Consider the following 24907-nt stretch of genomic DNA (forward strand, 5'->3'; position numbering starts at 1 on the left):
TTTGTATTCTAAACATATGGTTGTGGTGGAATGTTTAACAGTGTTATGGAATCTTCTTCCATATTCTGACCAGCGAATAAAGTATGAGAATGCATTTGGATAAAAGAAAATAGTCATTCCTCTGTGTTACCTTGACCTTTCATTTATCACTTTTTTCAAGTGAGCAGAAGCTTGCTGCTTTTTGAGAAATAGCATTGCTTCATTGTGTTTTTAGCCACGTATTAGTATTATTCTTGACTTTTCACGTTCGCTGCCTTCACACGATGACTGACAAGGACTCCCCAGTCTTCGGGGTTTTTGAGTTGCAGCGGTCTGAAAGCCGGGGGCGTGTTGTGGGATCAAAGGTCACGCTTCATCTCAGAGAGGGATTGACGGTAAGGCTGCAATATGTGCGGTCACACAGCAAACAACAAGTGCTTCTGGTGCTTTTTAAGCTGGAATTCAAACACAATGTTCACAAAGGGGGCTACTGAAAACAAGAAGGGGTCCGCTATTCTGGGTCACAATGATTGGCAGGGACACGAGCTACAAGGTCGAGCTGCTTTTTAAAGTGAAAGAACTTGATTTAGAGCCTGAATAGCCTACAGACGGAGGTAAAAGAGAACAATATATTTGTTTATGATTGGGTTCAGAAAATAAGGATTAACAGACCACACATTCAAAGACAAATATAGACAATGTGCTACAAACTTGAATCTCCATAGTTGGGAGTGACTTTTTATGTTGTAGATAGACAGCTGTTCTAAATCTCAATCAAATAACTCCAATAATGTCGTTACATGTGTAGTTTGACAATGTTCTTGTCGGTTTTTAGAAGTGTGACACATTTTCTGGTCTGGAAAAAAGTGTTTTCAGCAGCCGAAAAGCGATGAAAAACGAAAAATATCTGGCTTAAAATATGTATTAGCCCCACTTTAATATTTTGTACGAACATGGCTGTGATTACAGGTTTTTAAGCTGCATGAGAACATACCGCAGGGAGAAATGCCAAACGGTATTTTAAATCCCATTTATCTTCAGATCTACTGCTTCAGTGTTATCGTCTTCAGGTGCGAACGTGTTTACAGGTGCTCATGGCTGTGAGTGTGAAATGTAAAGAAGTTCACTGACTTTATGTAACTCTGGGTGATGATAGGAGTCGTGTTTGAGAGCCTGGGCTCTGCATGGTAATTATGAAGTTAAATTATCATTCTGCGTTCGTGTTTAGCTTGGATTTCCAATGTAAGCAGCCTGGATGTAATGGAAACGTCAGTCAGGGTGGATTCAGAAGCAGCGGCCAGATATTGTTCATTCATTCTGCGCCTGGCTGTGCAGCTGCAGCTAGGAGCGGAAAGTAAGGTGGAAAATAAGAAAAAGTCCAAAACAAGATGGAGTTCCCTTATAGGTTATAACATTGAGGGCTCTCTCAATGAAAACATCCTCCCCTCTGTCATGAACCTTGGAGTGACCTTCACTAGCACTTTTAAATTCGACAAGCAGGTCAGCACTGTAGTCAAAACCTGCTTTTTTTAAATGCGACTATTGGCCAAGACCAAGTCGTTTTTATCTTTTAAAGGGTTATTAATGCCTTTGTTATCTCAAACTGGATTACTGCAACGCTCTGTATGTGGGTATGGACCAGGCCTCAAATAAACGCCTGCAGCTAGTCCAGAATGCAGCTGCACGTCTTCTCACTGGCCACAAAAAGCGTGACCCCAATTCTGGCCTCACAACTGGCTTCCAATTCGGTTCCAAATTGATTTTAAAATCCTTTTATTTGTTTTCAAAGCCCTAAATGGGCTGGCTCCTCCAGTGCTACACCCCAGCCAGAGCTTTAAGGTCCGCTGACCAGCTGTTGCTAATAGTGCCCAAGACCATGGCTCAAAACCAGAGGGCACCGAGCCTTCGCAGCAGCTGGCCCCAGGCTCTGGAATAGTCTGCCCCTCCATGTGAGGTCGGCCCAGACCCTGGGGGTTTTTAATCCTCACTAAAGACACATTTCTTCTCTCTGGCCTTGTAGTCAGAGCAGAGCATGACACCTCACTATTCCCTGTATTGTCTTTTATTGTGATTGTATTAATGTGTTTTTATTACATGTACAGCACTTTGGCTCGACCAAAAATCGCTTTTAAATGTGCTATATAAATAAAACTTGATTTGATTTGATTTGATTTATGCTGCAGTCTGGTGTTTACAAAATACTAAGTTATTGGGAAAATAAATCCTAAATGCATGTCAAACTCAATATTTCTTAAAGTAAGATTAGTATGTGAAACAAAAAGGTACTTCTTTAGAATCACTAAATGTCCTTGCATTACCTCGATGACTCATTGGTGCACCTTTTGGAGACTATTGACATTTAAACACAGTTGTATTTTCCAGTTTCTTTCCAGACAGTGGATCATTTAAAGCCTGGTTCATCCAGAAAACCATCCACATCACTGCTGAAAAGGTCATTTCCTGTGCACGGATACAACTAAAAGTGCACACACTGTCCTTTTCTTAACTTCCTATAAATGTTGTTTTGTGGAACATGACATGCACTAAGGACTTTGACTGTGTTTTAATGCATTGGTCAACAAAACTGAACAAGGTAAAGACAAGACAGCACTTTTATCAATCATTCTTAAACATTTGGAAAAGCCTGGTGGCCTCCAGTGTGGATGAAACTAGAATAACAATCATATAGCAAATTAATGCATCTAATATACAAGTTAAATAAGTCAAATCAAATCCAAGAAGACAATGAAGAAGCATTTTGCCTCAAGCGTGGGGCACACACAGAAGCATACAGATGTTTTGAGTGACAGGGGTAGACATACTGGTACTTTTTGTGTTTTGGTGATCTGTGAGATCAGACACAGATGTGCAGGGCCCAGGAGTTCAAAACGTTGAATCCCTATCTGATCAGATCAGATTTGGATTTTGGGGAGTTCAAAACCAAAAAACAGGATTAGGATCACTTTGATATCCGATCAGATTAGGAAATCCAATCCAAGCTTTAATCTGGATCAAATCTTCAAAACGGGGTTTAAAAATCTGATCGGATCTGATTGAGATTAAAAGTTTTGAACTCCTGGGCCCAGGTGATTAAAGGTGAGCAGCAGCTGCTTTCAATGACCAGCAGTGGATTAGGTACATTCCAGCATTGCTTGCCCCAATAATCACAAATTCCCTTCACTAAAAATGATATATTTAAGTAACATTGTTAAAGGTGGGGTAGGTAAGTTTCAGAAACCGGCTCGAGATACACTTTTTGTTATATTCCATGGAATGCTCTTAACATCCCGATAGCAATGAATATCTTACTGTAAGTGCTTTGACAAAAAATCCATAAAAAAATGTCATCTGTGGAAGCCGTAATACTGTCAAAAGTACAACCAATCCGTTTAGCCGGGCCGGCTAAACGGATTGGATTGCCGCCCTGTCTGTCAGCCTTCCATCTCGTGCACGCACAAATGTATCTCGTGCCCTCATTGGGCGTGCAGTCATTGGGCGTGCATTGCAGCAGTACTTCAATGACTCGCCAGCAACAGGCGGCCACTTTCACCAGTCTGCAGACGTCATGTGCGCGTTCATGTGTGTCGGAGGAGGTGCTCTGTAAGGAAGTCTGAAGGAAGGGGCAGATTCTTTTCGGCTGTGTACTTTCAAATTTGAGTGCACTCGAGCCGGTTTCTGAAACTTACCTACCCCACCTTTAAGTTAAATATGTCCCTGGAAGGATGTCTGGCATCTTGTAAGTGTCTTAGAGGGGGATGCTTGATGCATAAAGCTCTTTTGCGATATTGGCTTTTATGCTTCTTAGCATCAGTTCTAGGAGCTCCCACCTTCCAATAATGTGTGGCATCTAAAGTGTGTTCAAATAACTTGTCTGACGGAATAAAAGGATAAATCATGTCAGTTCAGTCAAAGTAAAACAAAGGTCAAGTCTTTAGTGTCTGTTCAGGGCTAGCTTGTGTTTTGGCTACTTTACTACTTTTTCAAAGCAGCACATGTGAATCCTGCTGCTTGCTGCTAATGCTCGCTCTGCTAGATAAACGCTATCCAAACACAAAACTTGATCCTATGTAAAATAAGCAGTTCTCACTCAAACAGCTACAAAAGTCAGAATTGAACTCATATATGGTTGCCAGATGACAAATTGATTTTCACACTAAAATACAGTATTAACACCATACACACCTATATATGGGTTATGTTAATACAAGAGTCAATGTATGAGCATGCATATTAATGTGTGTGTATGTACAGGTGTGACTGACACCTACACCACCCCCCCACCGTTCATTCCTTTAATGTTAAAGAAAACACGGCAGGTAAACACAGACGCAGGCTGTGAGCCACGAGTCTGCCATATTTCCCTCTGTGGACAGGAGAATATGGTCACTGGGTTTTCTCACTTCTGTCATCTGCCTGCCAAGATATTCAACATATCTACCATTTTCTTTCTCATAAAGCAAAGACTGTTGATACATGTTTGTACATCATCACCTCCCCAGGTTTTGTAGTGAGAACGAGGGTCAAGAAGTTTGTTCAAAACCAAATCCCTTTGAATTGAACTGGAATGATATCAAATTCTCTTTTCATGCAACTTTCTCTACAAGCTCATTTACAAAATAAACAAACATGATATGTCTAAAGCGTATCTCTTCATCAGCACATGTAAACATTAACAAGATTGGGCTGCTGGGATTTGTGTTAATTATGAACATATACACACTGCAATCAAAGAGTTTATTCTAAATTAGTGCTTGTTTTAACGCCCCAAAATGACCAATGTTCATATTGTACAGAGACATCAGTACAATCAAAAGGAACGGGCTTGAAACGTTTCTATTTGAGGGAAATCCCCTTTTTTTCCCCAAGTGCATTTCTCTCCTGTTTATCAACAAAACTGTGACATAATCATCTGAAGTGGAGGCATCATGAATCAATTGCATAAATATTATTTGTTATCTTGGGAGAAAAGCTGTCCTTGTACGCGCAATTCGGAGAATGTTCAAGAAAAAGACTGGAGCCGATTGTTCCCCGCTTGTGGTTCTAGGTTGCTAAATGTCTCCGACTGCACTCATTTAGAGGCCAAATGTTGTCAAGGTGAGGAATCGTCCTCAGGAAACTTTTTCTCATTTGGATGCTAGGTGCTTATCCAAAAGTCTGGTATTAACATCTGCCTCGGGACAGCTCAGCTTCTTCCCCCTGTGTGTACTGCCCCTCCGGACCATAAATAATCTCCATAGCTACGTCCAGTTCTTCCATTATGATCTTGGACAACACACGTCTGGACTGTGGGTGGACTACATTTTTGAGTTTCAATCAAAAGTCACTTTTCCAGACGGGGAGCCAGAATGAAAAGAAAAACACCCACTACTTTTTTTTTTTATTGAAACCCATGTTCTTTTCCCTCATGTTGGAGAACACATGCATGGAGCATAGCTTTGCTTCTAGGTCAAAAACTGAAATTCCCTTCAACATCATGCAGAGAGTTTTACTCAACCTGCTATAGTATCTATTGGTCTCCTTTTTGTTCATTACCCTCCAAATAAGAACATTTCTTGTGCCTTATCCACAAAGTTTTAGTATTATCAGTTTCTGCTTTCCATTTTGAACTTGCCAAGGAGAGCTAAATACATCATTAGAAAGCATCCAACTCAAATTAGCTGGTGCTTATCTGCCTTCGAGCCTCTTCTTACATTATATCAACAACATCTAACAAGTATATCAACCCGACTTCCCCCGACCTCCAATATTTGTGCAAATAATAATTGTTTTTTCACAGTAGCAAAGGTAGAAGAAGTATGACATATGACTGCAAGGACAAGGACAGTAGGGTGTGACAGACTTTCACAGTCTCATACGGTCAATTAGTCTTTTAACCATGACGGCAATTTTCCCATTACCACAACCAAGTAGTTGCTTAAACTTGGCCAACCCTAACCATTGGGGCACCAAATCAGACACAATATATTTAACAACCATGTGTTTTGTATTGACCACCAGATCAGAAAATGTTCGATAGGAACGCAACATTTTAAAAGACAGAAACAAGATTTGGAATAAGAACAAGTCAAGCATCCGCATGAGCTAACTACTTGAGGCTGGACAACAATTAGTGCACTGTAGTACCAACCAACACCCTTTACCTCATGGAACATTAATATGATGTTGATGCTTGTTTCTGACTGCAACATCTTATGCAATTTTGCAAGGTTTGTTGATTTTATGGCAACTTAGTCAAACATTGAAGCTTTAAGACATCAGAGTTTCCTTCCTCCCCAAGAGGACTGATGATCAACAGCACTTCCAGCTGAGGTCATGCCCAAAGTCTGAGTCTGAAGTCATCCCCAGATCTACGTCTGTGGTCGGTTTTCGTTACTGTAAAGGTGTTTCTCAGTGATACTTTAAAAGTTGGCAAAAAAAGCAGACGCTTTTCAAGAACAAAAAGCATGATGTTAACCACGGGTGGATACAAACAATATTTCATTGGTCAAATTCTTCGAGTAGTTAGTTGCCACCCTAGACAGATTTTCCAAACAGGACCAATGGGACTTCTCTGACAATTCTTCATATTTCTGTGGGATGTCTTAATTAAGTCCAATTCCTTTTATAATGTGGAAATGTTTGATTACTCAAACTTAAAATGCTACTAAAAGATCAAAACATTGCCTACAAAAAAGAACTTTCTCTGGAAATTATGACAAATGCATCAAATCGTCAGGAGAGAGGTTAAATGTCAAGGTTAGGTAGAAGGCATCGCTCTATAAAAGCTAGCATACACACACACACACACACGGGAAATAATGAAAAGCAAAGAGGCCTCTTCTCTTAAACCCCCCCCCCCCCCTCCGTAATGATGGCTGCTTTGTTCTTTGTGTATAGAGTAAGTCCAGAATCCTTAACCACCATTCAGCTCACTGTCATCACGTTATTACAGCCATTATCTGTACATCCCTCTTCAAGGACATACGTATGGTGGTATGTCTTTGGAAAGAGGTGAGGTAAGTGCATGATGAAACAGCGAGGCTCTCTAACCTGATTTCAATCATGAGAGACGTGATGTATGAAATACATGTTTAATACCGGACACATGGTATAGAAAATTATGATGACAGATTACAACAATGAATCAACTGATGTTTGGAGATTAGGCCCCGGTTTGTAGGATAATCATTCGGGAGGGGAAAACCGCTCCGATGAACCCCCCGGGGTCTAGACACTGGTGGTGGTGATAATGGTTCGGTCTGGTCTGGAGGAAGAAGGATTAGCTTGGCCCTGAATTAGGAGACAGGAGGTGGAGGCGGGTTGTGCGTTGACACCTGAAATGACAACTGACAGAGAGGGAAGAACAGATTTAAAGGGTTTAGCAGGTGCAATGATTGCTAGCTGGGGAGTACCGCCCCTGATTACTTAATGGGAGAGGAGCTTGCAGTGACGTGTAACACCAGCGGTATGGTCTTCCTTCTTGAACTTGTGCTAAGCTTCATTTCAATCATGAGAGACGTGATGTATGAAATACATGTTTAATACCGGACACGTGGTATAGACAATTATGATGACAGATTACAACAATGAATCAACTGATGTTTGGAGATTAGGCCTCGGTTTGTAGGATAATCATTCGGGAGGGGAAAACCGCTTCGATGAACCCCCAAAGAGAAGAGAAGTGAGAAGTGCTGAGATGTGAAGCATTTCTTACCTTGCTGGCTGATTGAGGAGATCTGTGGATTAAATGAGATAACACGGGGACATGATGAGAATGTCGGAATAACTGTAGGGTTAATGTGAACGCCAACCATGCTTAGCGCCTGCATGTTGGATTAGACGATGCTGACCCACTGGCCGCAACCTGCACGCGCAGGGTTAAACATGACGCTGACCCGCTGGCCGCAACCTGTACACACAGGGTTAAACAAAAGCTGACCCATAGGCCGCAACCTGTACACACAGGGTTAAACTAAATGCTGACCCATAGGCCGCAACCTGTACACCCAGGGTTAAACAAATGCTGACCCATAGGCCGCAACCTGCACACACAGGGTTAAACAAATGCTGACCCATAGGCCGCAACCTGTACACACGGGGTTAAACAAATGCTGACCCATAGGCCGCAACCTGCACACACAGGGTTAAACAAATGCTGACCCATAGGCCGCAACCTGTACACACGGGGTTAAACAAATGCTGACCCATAGGCCGCAACCTGTACACGCAGGGTTAAACATGCCACTGACCTACTCGCCCTGCACGTGCAGGGTTTAAACATAATGCGGACCCACTGGCCGCAACCTGCGCGGCAGGATTCAATACAAGCGAACCTGAAGGTCACGACGATATGAAGTGTTTAAACATGAACACGGTGACACGTAAATGTGCTGACTTGCTAAGACCACCACCAGTTGTATGTATAAATACCGTTTAGTGTTCGGACCTTGGATAGCCCGCACGCACGGATGTCCGGGCGAATGTGGGATATGAAGGCGGAGGAGGACCACCGTCCGAGTTGGCAGGGAGGAGGGAGATATGCCTTGAATGGCTGCACCTGTCTGAACGAAAGCCCTGATATGCTATTAGACGCCACCACCACCAGTTATATGCATATTTACCATAGGTAAACTGTAGAGATCTTGATTGGCGGCACGAGCCGATGTCCGGGTGAAGAGGGAGATATAGACGATATAATGCCCGAGAGCTGTTAGCTTGAGTACGGTGATGCATGAATATCGTAACCTGGCTTACCACGAGCCAAGTGAGCATTAACCCGAGAATATGAATGAAGTGCAGGATGCACGCAGAAAAGACGTACACTTCGTTAAATACTGAGACATGACCCATGATATAGTATATCTTAATTAGCGTTAAGTGTGCCGGGATGAGTCATAGATGCTGATGAGCTGATTGAGTGATTAAGACTGTCTTCTATCATCTGAAGTGAGGATGATGGAGGGACGCTAGTGTTAGATCCAGCAAGTGTGATAATAAATGTGTAGAAATAGTGGAAATCTGAGTGTGCCGCTATGCGAATGATCTCATGCAGATATCCCCCCCAAAACGGAGGATGTGCAGTGCACGTCCTTAAGTCGGGGAAAACACGGTCGTCGTGAGGCCGGCGGATGCCACGTCCAGGAAACGGGAGATGATGCATGCCGAAGAATCCGCATGCAAAGTACGGTTGCCCGGTGAGAAGAGCAACTGTCGTTGAAGACGTTTATGTGGATGCACGCAGTTGGTTAGAGGAACGATAATACCATGAGCTTGATGTGATGGCTAGGAACTCCGGTGTGAGACTGGGCCTGTAGTTCCTCATTATTATGAACCCTGTGCTCCTGGAGGAGTCTCTTCTGTTTCTTCTTGTTTCTTCTTCTCTTTTCCCAGTTGAGCGGAGTTGTAGTTTAGTAATGTTGTATTTGAACGCTAGATGCGTGAAGGCAACGCATTAGGAGATCTCCCTGAGCAGTGGGTGATTTGAACTGGGGAGAGACGCTATTAATATTATTACCTGAATAGCCGGTGCACGCGTAGTTTCTCCTACTTGACTTAAGGCTGAAAGAGTTCCGCTGAACGATGATGGGAACATTAAAGCGCGTCGTAATATCTGCTTTGAAGAGCCAGCCTTGGCATGCACGCTATTAGATTACATTATCTCCGTGCGTAGAAAGGGGGGAACATTGACCTTGTCATCGAGATTGCCCTGAGCATTTACCGAATCGTATTAAATAATCTGTCGACAGGCTGTAAACAGAAAAGCTGAAATTGAAACTAATAAATACTCAGTTACCTCTAATCATTAACCCAGTTGTATAATGTAGTTACTCTGTGTGTTGCTGCTAGCATACATAACATCTGACGTGGGAACGTTACTCGTGATGGAGCTGCTAGAAAGACAGTGGAACCCGGTGCATTCCTCCGTCTGGATGTGGAACACTTTTGCTAAATGTTTAGACAAAGTGCTCGTGTTACGCCCTTACATGATAAACTCTTATTGCACTTGGCAACGAGCATTCTCCACATCGAAGAGGGTGAAGTTTAACCACGCCTCGGAGCGCGTTCTCTCCGCCACCTCCGCAGTGTGCTCCGCTGCATGTAGCAGCTGTGTGTGTAAACTGCCCCGCCCCCTCGCGATGGGGGAGAGAGATCTCATCTGATCGAAAATACATCATAGGTGCATTTGTTTGTCCTTTGCATATTAGAACGAGTTGTGACACTAGACTGCGATATAATGTTTTTGTAGCAATAAACATGACATATATTTATAAATGTCTCCGGTACTGATAAATAGACCAATAACGTTGGAGCTTACGCACGTAAACACACTGCTGACGTCACAATGAATCGACGACTGAATTAGTTGCAACTAATTTGGTAATCGATTTGATCGATTAGCCGATTAGTTGTTGCACCCTTAGTCACTGCAACTCTGACTACTTTTAAATCCAGGCTGAAGACTTTTCTTTTGTCGCTGCTTTTAATTGAACTATTCATATCTTAGACTGCACTGTAACTTGATCCATGTACTTTTTCTTTTAATGTTTATTTTATTAGCTTCCTTTTAAGTGACTGATTTTAAATGCCATTTCTTAATGTCTTCCATTTTTTAAAGCAATTTGAATTGCCTTGTATTGAAAAGTGCTATATAAATAAACTTGCCTTGCTGCCAAGGAGATGTTGTTGTCGCAGATCTAGCCGTTGGTGCACCAAGAAACGGAATATTCTTAGTGGAGAAGAAAAAGAGAAAACCGATCATTTAGTCAATAATCATTAAATTAATATTGGGAGTGAATTCCTAATTTATTTAGTATCTGGTCGTGTCATAAACAGGATAATGTGCAGCGACTTGTTCATTGAGGAAAAGAAGCCCTACGAAACGCCATTCATTTCAGGAAACGCTGTGTTGAAGCTTGAACCTGCGTTTAGTTACTGAGCATTGTAATGAGCAATTACCCGACTGCATTAGTAATGCAAGTAATACGTTACTGAAACTCCATACTGTAGCACGTCACCCCCAACACTGCCTGAAGCTCACCTTAACCCTGACTAGAGGTAGCAATGCATAGTGTTGAACTTCCTGTCGGCTCCCAGACCGTAGTCGAGGAAACGGGGGGGGGGTGACTCTCTGTCGTCTCCCAGGGCAGAAGCAACACGCTTCTGGTTCAATAACCCATTTTATCGGAAAGACTGGAGAGAGGCGAGCTCTTCTTGGGAGGTCGTTGCATTATTTAGCTCTCCTGTTTCGCAAGATAGATTCCGCAAGATCGCAGACATTCCTTTTTTCTGCTGCCTCGTTTATTTCTAAAAACATGTATCCCGCTCGCTCATACCATGCCCACGCACACATGCACACGCCACACCCCTCTCTTAAGGGGTAGCGATCTCACTCTGCATGACCCAAATGTCGTAACAATATACGAAACATCTCGTGAATTTGTTGCAACTGCCTTTGCCAACGTTACCCTGACGCCTGTTGAAGTGAGCGCAGGAGGAATAGCTTCAATGGGATAGCTTAAGCCCTGCCTGCCTGCCTGCCTGCAGGAGGGGTTGTAGTTGAAGCCAGAATGGGTAAAACTCCGCATGTGATGAGGACCCGTTCCGCGTTCCGCGTGAAGCGCTGCATTAGGCGGCCCTGATGCCAGTGATGTCTTCTCAAGAGACTGAAGCGTACGTCAGTTGTTTGCGTGAAGTAGCCATTCCCATTAGGCCGGAGGAACTTCCATGGAGCCAGATTTCCTTGCCTTTTCCTCCCGCGTCCGGGCTTGCGGGACGGCCGGCTGACCCGCTATCCGACTGTGGAACGCAGCCTGTAGCTTAATCCGCGATACTGCGGAGCTGATGAATAAATGCCTGGAGCTGGAACGAAGCCCTCAGCTGGGCCAAAGCCCTGCTGCTGCTTGGCTTAACCATGAACACCGTGACGCGTACACTTGTGCGTTGACACCTGAAATGACAACTGACAGAGAGGGAAGAGCAGATTTAAAGGGTTTAGCAGGGGCAATGATTGCTAGCTGGGGAGTACCGCCCCTGATTACTTAATGGGAGAGGAGCTTGCAGTGACGTGTAACACCAGGGGTATGGTGTTCCTTCTTGAACTTGCGCTAAGCTTCATGTCTTCTTTCTGCAGAGGACCAGCAGGTGAAGGAGTCCGGTTTGAAACTTTGGCGGCCAATAAAAAGCTGATTGCAGGGACACTAGACAAAGGTTTCGTTTTTAAGAGAGGTCACCACTGGGTCAAGGTTTTCATCAGTGCAGCTGACTGTTCATCAGCAAAGAAAAAATGTCAGTTTTGCTCAGTCAAATTATATTAGATTAGCTTTTTTCGATCCATTAGAGCTGGGATTCAAAGTGGCTATTTAATAAGATTTTCTTTAGCAACTGGAGATTCTGTGATACACTATTGCAAGGAAACCTGAACCTGAGGAACACAAAAAAAAAAACCATCTTCTACTTGATTTGTTCAGTGGATTTAACAAAGATTTCTCTAATAAAGTGCAGAAGCTTTTTAACACAGTGCAACATCAACACATGCCATCACTTTAATGTCAATCTTCAATAAAGAGTTAAGAGTTCAATGGTCTGCAGGGATGGACAGAAATATCAGCAGTTGAAAAGCATTAATTGTATACTGAAAAAATAGGTGAAATACTGTATTGCCATACTGTCAAGAGCTGATCCAAGTGATATTTAGCCATCGGTGCAGTTATTTAAAAACACATTATTTGCATTAATCAGATATCGAGTTCCCTGCACTGATTATTCATGGGGTCACGAGATAGAAAGGACAGCTATAACATCAAGAAATGTTTCTCCCTGTGGCATGCCTACTTAAAGGAGGCATCAGAAAAGTCTGCTCTCAGGGGACTCAGAGCAAAAACACATTGTAAACTTCTGGAGTTACTCTAGAGATCATCAATCTCCAGCAGGAGGTGTCCTCTCTGGCTTCAGATTAAGCCATTTTCCAAAAGAGATGGATCTGAGACTGGGCTCTTACGTTGCCAGGTTTGGGATTGCACTGGGCATATATTTCCTAACAATCAGCTGCTGTTTTGACAGACATTAAGCTTTTGCCAAGAATTTATATTTCCTAGACTTCTGGTTTGCTATGATTTGGATTCAGCCGAGAGGACGTAGCCTCTGTGCTGGCAGACATTTCGGTTTTTGGCAAATTTAAACCAAACTTTAGTTTTCGGGGTTGGGGATCAGTTGTCAGAGCCCCGGGTTGCCAGATCTGACAGCACATGTCTATCCACGTGAACCTCTGATGCTTTTTTCCTGATCAAACCACATGCCCGTGGCTGCGATTGTTTGACATAGAACACACATGGGCCAAGTCAGGAGACAGAAATTCACAGACTCGTAAAAAAAGGAACCATCAATGACTCTGGGTATGATTTTTGTCTTGTTTCTGCCCAGAGTAACACAGGAGCAGATGTTCGTTGGTGCAAAGGAGGCTAATCTGATTTTAAATGACTTGTTTCCACCTGGGAAGCTATACTTTCAAAGTGGCTGAATCGCTCAGTTTTAGTCAATTTAACCGCAAAGTGAAATTGAGTAAACCTCGAGTTTCACCTTTCAAAACAGCAGTGTGCTTTTTATATAAAAAGTGACTTTGATTACATAATCCTCTCCAAGTGGAATGAGATTTCAACCTTAATGAATTCAATTTAAAAAAGGAGAGCATTAGCTGAGTCAGGGATCGGATGATTATTCAGAACAGTAGAGTAATTGTTCCCACTGTGACCCAGACTTTCCACCGCTTTAACAAAAACAGTCATTAATCTCCTGTATCCCATCTTATCTCCCGCACCAGAGAACAGCAGCTAATACCTCACTGGATGTGTCACCGTCTACATCCTGGCGTGTGTGTGAGGGGAAAGATGTGAGGGGGGTCTCGGCTATTGTGACTGCAGGCTATTTTTCTACATTAGCCATGAATGATGTCATCGTCGGTCAGTGTTATCTCCATATTGAGACAGATGTTTATGCGTCCTGTCCACATTAGCGTGTGTATTAGGCCATAAACAGCTGCAGCTGATCATTGTGCTTCTAAAATGTGTTAATGATGTGTAGGAAATAGTAGAAGTGTATATCCTGAGTCGAATCGAGCTACTGCTGAAAGCATGGATGTTGGCATTAGAACCTAATCTTCTTAAATCTATGATCTACCTTCTGAGGACTTGCAAAATGTTTGTACTCTTCCTTTAAATTCCATGTTATTACAATAGAATAAAAGAAAACTAAATGAATCAGGCTAAGACTCAGAGTATTTCCAGTTCAATTGCATTCCTACCTTAAACTGTTCCTTTGAAGTGCCAATAGATGTCTATTGTCCGACAAGTAAAAGAAGGACAGTATTAAATATGAGATGACATTTTCAGTTTACCCCACACCGAGGGCTACTTTGCTCCTTTGGAGGCAGGATTACCCATAATGCTTTACCTCCCAAGTGTATGAGCCTACCTACTGCAAGCAAATATGTACGGCTGATGTTTAAAAAAGAAAACACAACATCTACTCCATGAAGACTTTCATTAGTTGTATTGTTTTTTTAATTAAGTATACACTATTCCCATGGAGCTTTGCTTTTATTAAAGTCCTTCTCAGATCATTCTGGCTTTATAGAGTTGAGTGCAAAGATGTCTGCAACATCAATGCAAGTTAAGCCTTTCTTTGTAACCCAACAACAGTGAAGAAGAACTGAGAGTTTTATCAACTCATTTAAGAAGAAGCATTTTCAGTGGCTTTTAGGTTAGAGTGAAGCAAAAACATGATGAGAATTGTAAAAGACTTCACAAGCTGTTAGGACAAGACCTTAAGGAATAGTGAACATATTTTGAGGTGAAGACAACATTTAATCAAAAACATACACAATCCCTCTGTTGATTAATAAAGTGCTTCAAAATGCATATTTGATCTTTATCTTGGATGTACTCCCTCTCCACATCTGCAGGAGGACACCTCATTACTTTCATATTTTTGCTCCTGCCTTATCCAGCAATACAGGAATAAACAGTGAGATAGTAACTATGCCGACTTGCAATCCTTTAAAATATTAATAAAGAGGTAAAGTAAAAATATGTGGGTTCAAACCATAGACTGTATATATAAATGGACGTAGGGTCCGTGACGTCACCCATAGGATTCTGCAGAGTTGCCGTGAAGCCCTTAGTAGGCGGAGTCGGCCACTAACGGCTCGACGGTGTCGTCAGAGTCTAACTCCCGCCTTCTCCAAATAAGGGCAAAGAGGCGGAGCTGAGGCAGAGCCGAGGCGGGACAGGGCGGGACCTGCTGCCAACGAGCGTGACGTTCGAGTCCTAGCTCAGGCTAAGAAGCTAAGCTAACATGCTCTCAGTATCAATCGAATGTAAAACATGATTGATGAAAGTAGTAAATCGGTCAGATTTGACCCGAAGACAACAGGAGGGTTAATGCCATATTCACTTAGTAACGCATGAACAACTTTTACAAATATTTCTATATAGTCTGTGTTGGTAAATGTCATCTAGGTTGCACATTTCCTGCTGAAATACATGCATATCAAGTCACTGCGTGGCACTTTGGTTTTGATAAAACAGTGTAGTTCCACTATATAAACGTTACATTCATAATCAAACGAGACAATCTGCAAGATAATTAGCTATTTGGTATTATTCTTAATGCTTGTCATTCACACGTTAATAAAATAAAATAAGTACCGATACATAGCAGAATAATTGTGGCGGTCCATCCATCCATCCATCTTCTCCCGCTTATCCGTGATCGGGTCGCGGGGGTAGCAGTTCCAGCAGAGAGCCCCAAACTTTCTTTTCCCTGGCGACATCAACCAGCTCTGACTGGGGGATCCCAAGGCGCTCCCAGGCCAGCGAAGAGATATAATCCCTCCACCTGGTCCTAGGTCTACCCCTTGGTCTCTTCCCAGCTGGACGTGCCTGGAACACCTCCCTAGGGAGGCGCCCAGGTGGCATCCTAACTAGGTGCCCGAACCACCTCAACTGGCTCCTTTCGACGCGAAGGAGGAGCGGCTCAACTCCGAGTCCCTCCCTGATGACCGAACTTCTCACCTTATCCCTAAGGGAGACACCAGCCACCCTGCGGAGAAAACCCATCTCGGCCGCTTGTATCCGCGGAATTGTGGCGGTGTTCAGCTTAATAAGCCTTGCTCAACATCATTTATTTAGCTAATACTACAGCGGGCTGCAGGCGAACCAAGTCCGCGTTACGATGCATTCCTTGATCTCCAGTTATAACGCCGGACTCCGCCGCTGGCCGAAGCTAACGGAGCCCCAGGGTGCTAGCTACGGCCGCCGGGACGCGCTAGCGAGCTAGCACCCTGCAGCCCCGTTAGCTTCGGTGGCGTGGACTCCGGCGGCCCACCCCTTTTAACATTTGCTCCCGTTTAGCCAGTGGCGGGCCGTGCATTTCACACCTAGGCCTTCAGTGATGTCCGACACAGTCCTACCTGAATTATTCCACCTCTTAATACCATCATTATGACGCCATGGCTCTAGAAACTATACATTTAGACAGAAACGCAGTATAACCGGGCGTTGCATCAGCTTAACATAGTCAAGTACAACAGAGTTATATTAATATTTCCGAAGCATTTATAATCAATATATCCGCATTTACAATTAAGAGTGTTAAACTACCAGCTTTAAGATCGCTTGGATACTGTCACAACTTAAAAATAAAAGGGGCTTTTAAGGCATTAGTCTACAAAGTTTTATTAAGTCCACCAAAAGTATGTGAGCTTTAACAAGTTTGTTCACTAAACAGCGCATTCTCGCACCCAAAGCAGTTTCATTTAAGAAACGTGACGATAAAGACACAAACTATTCACTGAAAATAAAAGAAAACAAACAATTAATTTGCATTTGTTCATGAGGATATATTTGCGACAGTGGTGAAAGTGTATTCCTAGCCCTGAATGTCCACTTTGATAAAGGTTAAACTAAAACAATTCAACAAGTCTCCTTGAGTACTTTTACTGCACAGCTGAGCCAGTGCGCCACACACATCTCTATATCTCTTGCAGAAGCATCAAACATTTATTTTTTATATATTTGTCATTTTAATTACATATATATTAATTCGTTAATATTGATTTAATATTAACGACATGAAATGACAAAAATATATTAAAATAAAATAAAAAATAAAATGCTTTGTACTCACCAAAACAACTGATTATTTGAACACAAAATCCATCCTCCTTTCTTTCCTCAAGAAGACTTCAATGACTCTGTTGTACAGTTTATCTGTGCGTTTCAATTCCACCAATAAGTCATTTTCTATAGACATGAAGGCTAATGATGAAAGCCGAGTCTGTCCAGTAGAATTTCTGGCATAAGTTTTAATTCGCTTTAAGGCCGAGAATGACCGCTCGACAGAAGCAGTGGACACAGGGATAGTCACTGCCACACATGCCAATGTGTAAAGCTGCCCCATGCTCTCACTCAGATTTTTCTGCTTAAGGAAATCAAGGAGATCAGTGGGACTTTTCCCTTCAAAATCAGTCATGGCATACATTACAGTCAGTTCTGTTTTTAGCCGGGACAGATCGAACAGTGTTCCGTGACTCTGTGTTAATTTGGCTAAGGCTGTTTGCGGGAATTTTTTCCGGTAGGTCTGAAAGTGCTGGGGGTCCAGGAGGGAGAGAAACATTAATTTTTCGTGGTCTTGAAACCTACTCCGTATCTGGCAAAGAATGTTGTCCAGAATATTGCTGTGGAGTTGTTGGTAGTATGCGCGAAGGTCTCCTTGTGCTGTACGTGGGCCTCTGCGTGCGCTCGGACCATTTGAGATGCGCGCTGTGTCCTCGTAGATCTGACGAAACTGGCACCTCTCTCACTCAATTGTGTCACAAAACTCGTTCACCCTTGTCAGACAGAATTGTACATCCAATGTTTGTTTCTGTAGTATTCCAAAGAGCACATCTGAATGCTTAAAAATCCCATTGAATGTTTCAAGCAAAAAACAAAACTCAAAATCATCCAGACGTGCATTAAATCCATCAGCGCTAAGCATAGTATCCCCATCATACTCCTCATGATGTTCCAGTATGTGGTCAAACACCTCCTTTAGGGAAACTCTCTTCTCAAAGACTGCATTGACCAATCTCGATGTATATTGCCACCGCGTTGGTGCAACATTAGGAAGACGACGCTTGCAAATGTCATCCAGCAGTTGCGTGCGCTTAGGGGATCTGGAGAAAAATGCTGCAAGGCCATTGAGGCTGGCAAAGAAGACCTTGCATTCTTTAAGCTTTGAGGCCCCTTGAGTCAGTACTACATTTAGTCGATGTGCATAGCAGTGAATGAATAAGGCCATAGGTGCCCTCTCCTTAACTTTAGCCTGCACCCCATTTAGTCCAGATGCCATGACCGCTGCGCCATCATAACACTGTGCCACAACTTTATCCAGACTACATTCATATTCCTCCATGAAACGGAAAATAAGAGCGGCAATGTCATCAGCTCGCTTGCCGCTTGTAACATCTTCAAATCTGACAAACCGCTCCTTGACACCTGTGTCCGTCACATAACGCAGGACAAGTGCCAGCTGTGCTACATTACCCACGTCTGTCGTCTCGTCCACCATAACAGCGACAAAGGGTGCTTTTTTAATCTCCATTTTGATCTCTTCTCCCATCACTTCAGCAATAGCATAAATCAGGTCGTTTTGTATTTTGCCTGACGTCCCAGTAAACACTTTGTTTGTGGACAGGTGGTAATGCAAGTCTGTGTTGTTCTCAGCAAGCAAAGAAAGAAGCTCCACATAGTTTCCTCTGTTTCTGGACTCGGCGCTTTCATCATGTCCCCTAAATGAAAGTTCCTGTTTACCCAAAAAACAGGACACAATCAATCAGTCTTTTCAATATTTCCCTATTTTTGTTCACCCTTTCGTTGTGGAGCTCCGTTTCCCGGCGCACTTGTTCGTTGAGCTGTAGATCCACTCGGGTGTCCCCAAAGGTTTTCAAAAGCACCATTGCTTGTAAGTGCCCAGCCGTGCTTTGGTGTCTCGTTGCTGCCTTGGTTAGACAACTCAAGTTTGCAAATCCAGTGTGGCTCCAAACACCAAATCGATCATTTGCAAATAGCAGGCATTCCCAGCAGTACAATTTGCAGTGCCTCTCGGAGGCTGTGAGCCAGGGGTACCGCTCGTAGTTAGTGATTTGAAAGTGGCGGACAAACCCTTTCCCCCGCTGTGATAGGCTCGCTAACGTCGGGGTTGGCCGTTCTCTTCTCACAATGTCTAGCTTTTCTTGAAAAGTTCGTCTTGAAAATGGCGTTGTAATTATATCTGCGACCAAATCGATCTCTTCTCCTCCTTCAGCCATTGTGGGTTGAAAAAAAACAGCTTGTAGAAATCTACACAAATTAGCTCGTTCAAATTCAAGTTCAGTTTGCTAGCTCTACATAGCTCTGCCTCTCAATAGTGCGTATCCAATCAAAAGACGTGCACGTGCTGACGTCATCGTACGCCTGCTAGCTGGCCCGTTGTCGCCAACTCAAAATCTGATTGGTTAACGCCACAGTTTTGTTTCCGTTCACTTTAAGCTACAGGCGCCCGCACTGTTGATTCTGAAGGCCTAAGGGCACATTTCTTGGACCCTGGCAACACATTATGGCTGAAATATGATTGGATAAAAGCTCTAACATAAAGGCCAGCCCTCCAAATCTTGTTCTGAGGCTGGAAGCAGCGCAACCAAGAGGAAAGCTATGAAATGAAAAGAATAGACTATGGGGAATAATTTAATACATATTTGTGGAAAAAATATATCAAAATTAAATGTATATTCTGATGATGTTTAGGCCAGCAGAGAAGGCCTTGCTGGCCCTGACGGCCCACCACTGCGTTTAGCATTATGGGCGTCATAGCCATATAGTATAAAAGTCTTACCCAAGGCTGAATCATAAACTAAACTGTATATATGTATAAAGGGTTACGTCCTTAGCTGGCTAATAAGCTACATAACAGGCTAAGCTAACAAGCACACAAACACCTGCTAACGGGGTTAACATGTATAATATTATCATTTTACTCACCGAAAAAAGCTGAAAGTAGACTTCTTGGAAGATCTGTTAGTACATTCAAGCGCACAGCACGACATTTTAATTATCTGGTATTTGTAACAATATTCCCTAACAGGCACGATCACCACGAACACAGCTAAAGGATCAAGTACAGTAACTACAACTAACTAACGTTGTAGCCTCTATGGTTGTAGCCTAGCAGATTGGACAAGTTGCTGTTAGCTGACAGTGAGGCACGTATCTGTCAATCAAAGTGACCACGCCCTAATGTATGCACAAACTTTAAGACCTAATATAAATATAAAGGGTCGCGTTAGAAAACAATTCACTCACAGATCCATAATCATGAAGGTGGAATCTAACTATATCGATAATAAAATGTATGGAGCCAGGGGTAGAAACATGTTTTTTTCTGCTGTAAAATCGGCATTTTAACATGGGGGTCTATGGAAATTGCTCCTTTCTGCAGCCATCGCCTATCGGCCAATATATGAACTGCAGTGTGTGGCACTTCCGTATTGGCTTCCCGGCTCTACCCCACAGTTTGCCGCTTGGTTCAAATGTACAAACATAAACAGTCTACACAATTTAAACCAAATCTAAAACTTTAACCATCACACACACTTGGATGTAAACACATTCGATGATGAACTTGCTGTCAGTAACCTCTCTCTCTCCACACACACATCACTTCAGGGGACATTACATTGACTTACATGCATTTCCTGGAGACAAATTAATGATTCCCCTTATGGGGACCTCCATTTTGTCCCCATAAGGGAGGCGAGTCCCCACACGTGACTATGTAAACAGATGTAGGTCCCCACAAGTATAGTAATGCTAGCAGCGACGTGCAGTCAGGGGAGGCAGAGCCTCACCTGTCATACTCCAATGTAACGGAAAAACAACTAAAGAAAAACTAAATAGTAATAATAATAAAATGTCTCCACTGATATGTGTTGTAAGTGTGATTTATGTTTGATTCCAATCGCTTTTTATAGTCAAAATCAGCTAATTTGCCGAGCTCCGCTACAACTACGGGTAGCGATGAGAAGTGAGGCAGGGACGAGCTCTGCCTCTCGTAAGCCCACAGTAACTGGCTGTAGCGCGGGCACTAATTTAACGCGGGCACTTATTTTGTGAGCGCGCTCAAGCCAGTTACTCCAATGGAGTCTGGCTGCAGACCGCAGCAAGGAGGCGGATCGTATAGGGGCGGATCGTATAGGGGCGTTTCCTAAAGGGTTATGAAACCCGCCTCCACGTATTTCTTAAAGGTATATGACGCTCTCTGTTTCTCATTTATTTTAATGCTTTGAATGAATCATAAACGAACTTTGAAAAATAATAATAATTAATTTGCATAAAGAATGAAGAGTATACAACCCACAGAGAAGACAAATTCATAAATTGTAGGCATATCATTTTTCACTGTTTGTGCAGTGGTAGTAATTATTATTCAAATCAATCAACTACGTTTTATGGAAGATATTGCTGTATATCATTTAACAACATGAGTAGAGGTTTCTGTACACCTAAAATACTGAAGTTTAAGTTACTGTCCTGATGTGTATCATTCATTTGTTCATGTTGTGTCTGGTGGTAAGATTAATAAAAAAATAAAAAATATATATAGTACATACAAAGAGGAAAGTCTTTATTAAACAAACATTTTATTCTTGGAAGGTGCCTCCAGCATCATAGAAACAGTCAATGCTGCAGAATCCTGCCCGCTCATCCCAGAGAGTTGTCCTCTGCGCCCATGTCCCCTGTAGCCTTCCGAGTTTTTGAATGAGCTTTGATATTTATATTTTAATTGGATTGCTTATTAGTTTATGCAGCTCAAGGGGTCACATAATTTGTATAATATAACTAGTGTTTTTGCTTATCGATATTAGGAAGTTTTTATTATGTTACATTCTTTAACCTGTCTTTAATAGTGTTAGGTGAGCTATTAAGCATGTGTTAGATGACCAGTGACTCTTCTCTAATCATATTACTTTACCACATTTCTGATGATGCCATAACTAATGTTACATAATTATAGAAGACACATCCGAAGTGTTATTTTTACATATTGATTAGCAGCCGACATTTACTGAAAGGATGCGTCCGTCTCTCGTCTGGTTCATTACAACTATTAGTTACAAACTGTTACAGTTACAACCTTAATCAGTACCGCACATCTTATTACTCAATTCAACCAACCAAGCTAGCCATGTTGTCTATCCGAATCCATACCATATTATTTGATTAAGTTACAGTATGTAGGGCAGGCCTACTTATATTTCCAAGATAATACAACAGTACACAACAGTACACTAGCATCATGCTAAGTGCTGGTTAGCATCACAGCATATACGCTAACCTTAGGTCAATTAGATGATCAGCTTTGGTAACACAAATCAGTATTGTTACCGAGCCTGATAATCTATTGACCTATCAAAATGTAACGTTATTACAACAGTAGAGTAGGCCTGGTTGCAAACGGGACTATAGGCCAACGTGTTTATACCATCATGCTAAGTTAGCATTTAATACCACAAACATTTTTACCACATACAACTATTATTTACTTTATTAACGCTTAACGAGGTTGGACAGTCGATGTTGTACTTTGATAACGAGACAATTGTGTGTTAAGAAAAATGACATTACAATAAATATAAACATGCATCTCTGGAAAATACTATTACTGCTGTTTCAACTTGTTGTTCGGCCATCGTGAAAGAACGAATGACTTATTCTGAAAGGATTTATAAAAGCAGCTGGAATCCCTTAAATTGCATTACTGCCACCTACAGTATGTATTTCTGCTGAGTGTCATTATTCTATTGGATACAAAAAGTTAGGAAACGCCCCTATACGATCCGCCCCTATACGATCCGCCTCCTTGCTGCGGTCTGCAGCCAGACCCATCTCAGTTACTGTGGGGTGAGGTGAGGCACAGATGAGCTCTGCCTCACCTCAGAATGCGTCACCCCACAGAAACTGGCTGGAAAGCGGGCCCCAAGCGCATGCCTGCACCATCTCACTGTATGTCACCAATGTAATGTTTGTAGATCCCTTTATTACATTTATCCTCGCCATCCATAGTCTCTAAATAACTTATTTCACGTATATATGATATTTAGGCCCGCTGGTCTCATCATACAACGGCAATGAAAAAAGCACCAGGAGAGGCAGCCATAACCTCTGCCGCCCTGAAGGGGGCGCAAGTGAGCCCACAGGTTCTTGTTGCTACTGTTATTCTACGCAGAGACGGAACGCGAACAACAAACTAGACTTTTGAAACTACAGGAAGATAAGGAGGACTTTTACAAAGAAGTAATAGAGATTGTTGTCCAGAAGGATAGCATGGACTTCATCTTCAAGTCAAGGTAAGACCACAATTGTAATGCAAATGGGATCTTACTAAGAAAGAACAATCCAATATTTAGATGTTGGGTATCCTTTTGTTGAACGGTCTGTTTAAAATGAATCGAAGCATCAGACTAAAAAAGCTTTTGAAAATAACCGAATATAATATTTGTAAATCTGACTCTGAAAGAGTCAGTGCCTCACCAGCCATGAACCTCACTGCACGTCAGGCACACACACACACACACACACACACACACACACACACACACACACACAACACACACACACACACACACCACACACACACACACACACACACACACACACACACACACACACACACACACACACACACACACACACACACACACACACACACACACACACACACACACACACATCACACACACATCACACACACACCACACACACACACACACACACACACACACACACAATAATAATTCCTGCTAGTGAAAATTATTGGAAGCATTCCTCTGGACTAAAGACTATCCAGTGTGTGTGTGTGTGTGTGTGTGTGTGTGTGTGTGTGTGTGTGTGTGTGTGTGTGTGTGTGTGTGTGTGTGTGAGAACCCCCACTATCAGTAGATCTGAGTGGCCTGGGTCTCCTCAGTGGGGGTGTTAAAGATTTTAGGAAGCTGGTACCATGAACAAACACACCCCCCACGGCTGAGAACACCAGGGATTCTGCACACACAAACGTATACACACACAGATGCCTTTGTGTAACGCCTGCAATGGCAGTGGCACACAGATGTAAACCAGACCTCAGCTGGGTGACAGGGGAGGGGGAGCCCTAAAGGTGTGTGTGTGTGTGTGTGTGTGTGTGTGTGTGTGTGTGTGTGTGTGTGTGTGTGTGTGTGTGTGTGTGTGACCCTGCTTTGATGTTGCATGTTGATGAGGAAGGGAAAAGAGGAGACAAGAAGGACACTCAGAGGTTGCAGTAGTGAACAATTCATTATTAGTTTATAATTGTTTTGACTGATCAGGTTATTGTTTTGTTATTTGAATGTCAGAAAATAGTATAAAGTGTCCGTCAAAATGTATCAAAGCCCATACCTAATTAACAAAGCAAAAGCTCAAAGTAATCATTGCAAACAACAACAAGCTATGACAAGCTAGTGGATTTTATTTGTTAAAAGGAAATTCCTCACTTTATTTATTTCCATGCATTCACACTTTCCCTAAACATTCTATCTGGACTTGATCAAATGGTTATAATAATAATAATAATAATTGATACCAGCTCCTCTTCTTTTTCTGTCTCAGAAGAATGACATTGAGACTGAACCAGAATATCTTGACAATGCTGTCACATCCAAGAATTGAAAATAAAAAAATAATGTGGAAATATTGAGTGCCAGCTGATGTTTCAGAAGGGAAATTGTTAAACAAAGAAACATTCTCGAGGTCTGGGAGAAGACCCTTTGTCTCACTTGAAGAGGATGAAAATAAATTGGTTGGCAGCAATGATAAAGACATGATTAATACTGTGTCAAACAGTGTCACTTATTCTATTTGGCCAG

This window comes from Gymnodraco acuticeps, unplaced genomic scaffold (genome assembly GCF_902827175.1).
Source record: "Gymnodraco acuticeps unplaced genomic scaffold, fGymAcu1.1, whole genome shotgun sequence".
Taxonomy (NCBI): Eukaryota; Metazoa; Chordata; class Actinopteri; order Perciformes; family Bathydraconidae; genus Gymnodraco; species Gymnodraco acuticeps.